This window comes from Dermochelys coriacea, chromosome 9, assembly GCF_009764565.3.
Source record: "Dermochelys coriacea isolate rDerCor1 chromosome 9, rDerCor1.pri.v4, whole genome shotgun sequence".
In the NCBI taxonomy this organism is placed as follows: Eukaryota; Metazoa; Chordata; order Testudines; family Dermochelyidae; genus Dermochelys; species Dermochelys coriacea.
This window is the reverse complement of record NC_050076.1, coordinates 69,520,124-69,527,029: the sequence shown is the minus strand read 5'-3', so window position 1 is coordinate 69,527,029 and position 6,906 is coordinate 69,520,124.

The following is a 6,906-nucleotide window of genomic DNA, read 5'->3' as shown; positions in this document are numbered from 1 at the left end:
TTCAGGAGAGGGACTATTAAAGCAGGCATGTGGCTATCTGGACAAGGAAGGTAGATTTACTTTTTGATTAAAGTAGTAAGAAGTGAGACCCTTTCAGAAAATGGTTAAAGAAGCTACTTTAAAATAATCTGATTGATTAGAGGTGTAAATTGGCTTGTGATGCAGTCTACAGAAAAGTTCCTATTGAACTCACCAACAGCAGGAGGCAACTCTAGTTATCCTATTTCAGAAAGAACACTGAATCAAGTGTCTTTGGTATACACATCATTCATCGATGAACTGTGTCAACAAGATTCAGATACCTGCCTTATTTGGGCAAGTGTCCAGAATATTTAATTGGGAGCATGCTCTTTATTCTATTTTTAAAATGTAATTCAAAGTCCAACTTACTATTTTTAATCACTGTAGTTAAAAATCAACAAATTCTTCAGGAAATCTCACGCTGTGATGATACCTTTCCTCCAAAATTAATATTAATAGGATATTTTGTTGTTATTGTGTCATTACTTTAAAACATCCATCACCCTTAAAACGTCACACACTGGGAAGAAGTTCAGATGTAATTTTCTTCCCCAGATGGCTCATTTTAGGGAGTGTATATACTGCCCCCCTTCACACCAACCACTTAATTTAGACAAAATCCACTTGTACATTGGCAGCCAAAACAAGCCTTGTGGTTGTTTTAATTACAAAGCTCTAAAATCAAGGGTTTAATGTAACACTATACTGATGCCCAGTGCCCTTTTATTGGGGAAAAATGGTATGACTTATTAGGTTGGTGACTAACACAATGCACTAGAGGAGGAAAATCTTTATTTTAATGGCTCTCTTTGGGATGGCTGCAGATGATAAAATTTTGTTATTCATGATCTGGTAAGTGAGGAAAGACTAGGGACTTAGTGCACTTGCATTTTGCCCAGAATATGGGTATTGGACCAGCAGATAGATATTAACACATTTGCATTAAGGCAGGAGCAGACATGATTGGCCTAAACTTCTTCTTAAACTACTATTCCTATTCTGAGATTCAAGAGCTGCAAACTGATAAACTGAAGAAAAAAAACAATTCACCAGAACTGGATAGTGCATACACAATGGAATTTAAGAATCAAGTACCTGAGCTGTTCCATAGATATGGAATCTCATTAAAATAAACTAATAAACTAGATCACTGGAGAGTAACAAATGTTGCACTGGTATTTTAAGAAGGCACCATGGAAGATACTGGCAGTTACAGATGAATTCACTTTACTTTCTGAACCACGTGCATTGGTGGGAGTGATACTTAAATAGATCTCCCCACCTAAAGAGAGTAATAAATAATATGATGGTGACAAACGAGCAAAATCTCTAAATTAAAAACAGGGCCTCAGGAAAACTATTTGGGTTCTTGGAGTTTGTCAGCAAAATAGCAGATAAAGGATAAGCAGATAACATGCCTTTTCTCCCAGTACATTCTGTTCTAATACTAGCATCCATTGCCAAGTGGTAGCAGCTATTAAGGCCTTGCAGGTCTACTTTCCAATGGAAGATAAATTAGTGATGGATTCTGGTTTGTTATTTACATTTATGTCTTATCTACATGGGGACTTCCCAGGAAAGATGTAAATTTAAAGTGGAGTAGTTAACTGCATTAAACCTCTATGTGAACACTGACAGAATTAAGTTGGCTTTATTCAGTTTAGTTTAATTCACTTTGGAAGTGAATTAACATAAACCAAATTAAGGCCACTAATTTTCAACATCATCATCCCCATTTTTATTCAGTTAAATAATCCACTTCAAAACACACACCTTTATTTAATTTCAATTAGTTTTCCTGGATGTGTCTGTGTAGGAAGCCCATAAACTCCAATTCTGGAATAATAGTGTTCACAAAGAACATGAAGTCCTCGCTTTCAGGACTCTCATCCCAACACCAAAAGAGCAACTTCTCCAGCTCCTTACAAAGCTTCTTCACTAACACTAACACCAGAGTACAACCTCCCAAGACTGAGCATTTGATCATACACAAAGAAAGAACATGAAAAAATATGCAAGAGCATCACCCAGTGATGACTGCTATAATATATTGGTACTTAGAAGAAGCCATTCATCAAGTCCCTCACAATGTCCAACTCAAGATTTTGTGTAGTCTGAGGTGAGAGACAAAGTTCTTGTATGGATAAGAAACTGGTTAAGACAAGAGTTGGAAGAAGTTAATGTTTAACATTGAAAAATATTAAGTGAGGTAATAAGACTATTGTTTTAAGGAGCCTTTCATAATCTGAAAAAGGCTAAACAGCTAACAGGTGCCACTGATTTATTTTAGGAAATTACAGAGAAAATTTTGAGGAACTTCAGAGAGACCTAACAAAGCTAAGTGAAGAGACAACATGATGGCAGATGAAATTCAGTCTTGATAAATGCAAGATAAAGCACACTGTAAGGTATAATATGAACTGTTTGTTCATATAGGTAGGATCTAAATTAACTACACCCATTCAGGTGATATAGGTGTCACTGTGGACTGCTCAAGTAATTGCTTAGTGCACAAAAATGGCCAATAAAATAAAAATGTTTGGATGAGCGAAGAGATAGAAAATACTGCAGATATAACCATCAACATCTAAGCAAATCCCAAGGGGATATAGCTTCCTTGAAGATAGAGTTCCAAATGGTTCAGCTTTTAGCTAGGTCCTTGAAGTGATCTCATTGGCTATCCAGTTTACATCCATCATTCATGATCTTATCAGCCCATTGCCAACTTTTGGCAATCATGTGATCAGGAGCAGATATGATGATCATCCACTTATGTAAATGTGTCCAAGATTTTTAAGAACCAGGTTGATACATATTTTCCTGTGCTACAAGTCAATGATGAAATCTTCACATTAAACATGTTCCATTCCAAGTATTCTATCTCAAAATGAATAGGAAAGAAATAGGGTGGACATGGAGCTGGGCAATGAACTGCTCGAGACTAAACTAAGACTGTTCAGCTGAAGAGAGATAACAGACCTAATGGATGGTACAGACATGGCAAATTAGGTACAATTATTCACTTGAAAGACAGACAAGAGGGCCATTCCAATGACATTGAAAAGCAAAATATTTCATAGAGGGGAAAGGTCAATTAGATATAAAGTATAATTAGCCTGTGGAACTTATTGTTTCAAGATAGAGATTAGAAACTTAACAAAACTTTAAAAAAAATAATAAAAAAAAGAAACGATGAAGTATTTAAATGTATTACACCATCCACAGTTTCATTAGACAGATTTTAAAACACTATGCTTTGGAGTTATGTCAACCAGTAACGGAAGGAAGATAGGAAAAAAATCCCCATTTAGGTATGATATTCTACGATTGTCCTGTACCTTCCTCTGAAGCATGTAGTATTATGTATCCTGTTTTCCACAATGGCTAACTAGATGAACTATTGGTCTGATCTGGTACAAAAATACCTGTGATGTTTGGGTAAAGAGCAGCAGAATAACATGAATTGTATTAATCACATCTTCTGATTAATTGCTGCTGAAAATACAGAAAGCATAACATCTGAACCAAAAAATCCAGTTGTAACTAGCTACTCACAACGGCGCTTATCTCGTGCAGAGTCCAGTTGCTCTAAGGAATTTATCGTGAACAATCAAAGTTAGAATTTGAATTTATTAGTTCACAGTAAAATAAATTACCATTGTTCTGCAGCAGTGAAACTCTCAACACAATAGAAGAAAGGCTAATTAACCCATTTATCACAAATACCAAACAGGCCAATGATTTTTGTAATTATCAAGACAACTCATTTTTTGCTTTAGTATGCAGGCTTATTTGCTCAACTGAATTGGAGATCATCAAAATTACTTACAATATACTGGCTACCAAAGCATGACAAAATTAGACTTTACAACCAATTAATTGAACTTAATAAAGCTTTTAAATTATTTTTGTTTATTAGCATTCCTTTGAGGTTAATGATGTTGTCTTTTTTGGCTTGGAGGAATAATTAATTTGTTTTTAAAGAAAATTAGATTTGCCGTTTGTTAGGAAAGACCAACAAGACTCCCTAATGGGTAAATAATAAATTGTTCCTCAGAATCAACTCTTAAAACATTACATTAATTAATTTATGTTCTCTGTTAAAACATTTAGCCTAAAGACAATTTACGTATTTGGTCAGTTTACAGGCAATGCATTAAATATAAATGGTTAAAATTCATATGCTACAGAAAATGAATGTTGACTGCTGCTTGTGAAATAGTTAAAATTTAATATTTATATAATTCCCAGTGCTTATTTAATAGGAGATCCTGATCTGCCCTCTATTATCCAAGGATGGTATCAGAAAGATTTTAACCACTTTATTTTATTGTAGTTGCCTAACTGTAGTCATAAATAGCTGATAAGTTAATTGCTTTAACAACGTCAATCCAATTAATGGTCAGATATTCAAATGCAGTCATGCCATATTCAGCCGACTGCACTAATGCCTCAGAATTGTAATGGACTTACTTCTCTATTTCCTGCTTTCTCTATAAAAGGAAAGCAGAATATTAACTGTAGCTGCATCTCCAGGGACACCTGATAACATTTTCTGAATGTGTTTTTCCCCCCACCCCCAAATTTTACATGAATGGTCAGGACACAGCACTGCAACAACACAGATGTATCCTGCATACCTTCAGGTACTAAGAATTGTACATCTCTACCAGTTAAGTAATTGTAGCAATAAAGAAAGCAGAGCTGTTATTTCAGCTCAAACTGTGTAGGTTTGTATTGGAGTGGGGAGTAGCGTGGGGAAAACAAGAAAATTGCAAACATGAAGGGGCCCTGCTGTTTCTCCTTCTGGAGTCAGTGGCAAAACTCCTATTTACTTCAGTGGGAGCTGGATCAGGTTTTGACTGGCATTTTTCAGATTATAATTATTAAATATTTGCACTACAGAAGTGCCCAGAAAAAGAGCCCCATTATTCTAGGTACTATATAGACAAGTCAGAAGGCATGGTCCCTTTCCAAATAATTTAGTGTCAGAACTATAAATGCTATTAGAAGAGTCTTGGGCCCAGACTCACAAAGGTATTTAGGTGTTTGATGCTGAGCATTGCAATGCCTAACTTTTCAGCTCCTAGAAAAAACACCACCACAAGGACACATCATGATTCACAAAGCCTTAGTTAGCTGCCTAGGCTCACAATACAATGAATGGAAAGGTGTGGAAGTGGTGGTGAAGCCCAGTGATTAGCACACTTTCCTAGGATGTAGGAGACCCACATTCAATTCTCCACCTCTGGGAGAGGGGGAGATAAGATTTGAACAGGAGTCCCCCACCACTCAGGAAAGTGCTCTAACCACCAGGCTATAGAGAGGCATTCTCTTCCTCTAGCCTAATGGCCAAGTATATATCCATAGTGGAACAGCTGCAAATACTTAAAGAGTCATTGGGCCAGAAAGGAAGACTGACTCTGTAGCCTTGTTATGACAGCCTATGTTATGACTGGGAGGTGAAAAATCAAGGGTGCAGTCCCCCTGCTCCACTGACTGTTTAGTTATCCATACTTGAACAACTTTAACAGAAGAAATCGACAGTACGCACATCAGAATAGCCCCGTGGTTAGTACACTCTCCTGAGACGTAGAACACCCCTCTTTAAATCCTTTCCCCCCTTGGGGAGAGGAGGAATTGAACTCACATCTCTCAGACCTTCTATCTTTTCAGCTAAAAGTTAATGGTGATTTACAAATCACTTTGTGTTAGCAAAACCTCAGAGTTTTTCACCTTATTTGAAAACAGAAAGCAAGTATTTTTGTTACTATTCAACTAATGTTGCAGTGTTTCTTGTGTTGCATAAAATTATTGGAAAGTACATCTTAGAAGGCATCCAGCCTGCTTGTGAGAAATGAAGGGTATGTATTTTAGAGAGAAAATTAACATTTCATTTTTCATCCTTGTTTGACTATAATACTTCAAAATATAACAATACACTAGAGGAATGATTTACATTATTTCACAATGCAAACCTTGAATATGGAGAAATCAGAAATCAGAAATCAAATGCGATGAATGAAAATTGAGCTCTCTCTGATGCCATTTAGTCTCATTTACTAACAAAGAAATACCAGAGAAAGGGTGCAATGAGACATTGATTGTAGTCATCATCATACAGGCCACAAGTCAGAAGAGTTTGTTGATTGTAATATGATCAGCATCAGGCTTTTGTCCATATTGAAAGAACTACACAGCTTGGCAGAATGACTGACAGTATTTGGAATTTGCAGTGTTGTTATAGCAGCATTTGTTGGTCCCAAGATATGACAAACACAAGGTGGATGAGGTAATGTCTTTTAATGGACCAACTTCTGTTGCTGGAAGAGACAATTTTCAAGTGCACAGAGCTCTACTTCAGGTCAGTATTTGGAATGGCAGGTTGAGGCAGAGAAGTGTTCAGAATTTTTTTTTTTGGCATAGCATCCATCTATACGGTGTCTAGCTGCAAATAACTATTTTGCACTGTCCAAATAAGTAAATAAATAAATAAATAAATCACCCTCAACATTTAAAATTCCATCCCTAAAAGGAAAACTTGTGAACATCTGAAGATAGAAGGGTTAGGGCCTACTATATTTTTCTAACAGACAATACAAATAAAACGGTTACTCAATTTCTTGTAACTGTTGTTCTTTGAAATGTGTTGCTCATGTCCATTCCAACCAGGTGTGCGAGAGCCACATGCACACCAGCTGGAAGATTTTTCCCTTAGCAGCATCCATAGGGTTGGCCTGGGTGCCCCCTGGAATGGCACCTTCATGGGCCCAATATAGGGCCCTGCCGACCATCCAGTTCCTTCTTGCTGGCTATTCCGACAGCGGGGTCGGAGGGTGGTATTGGAATGGACATGAACACCACATCTCAAAGAACAGTTATGAG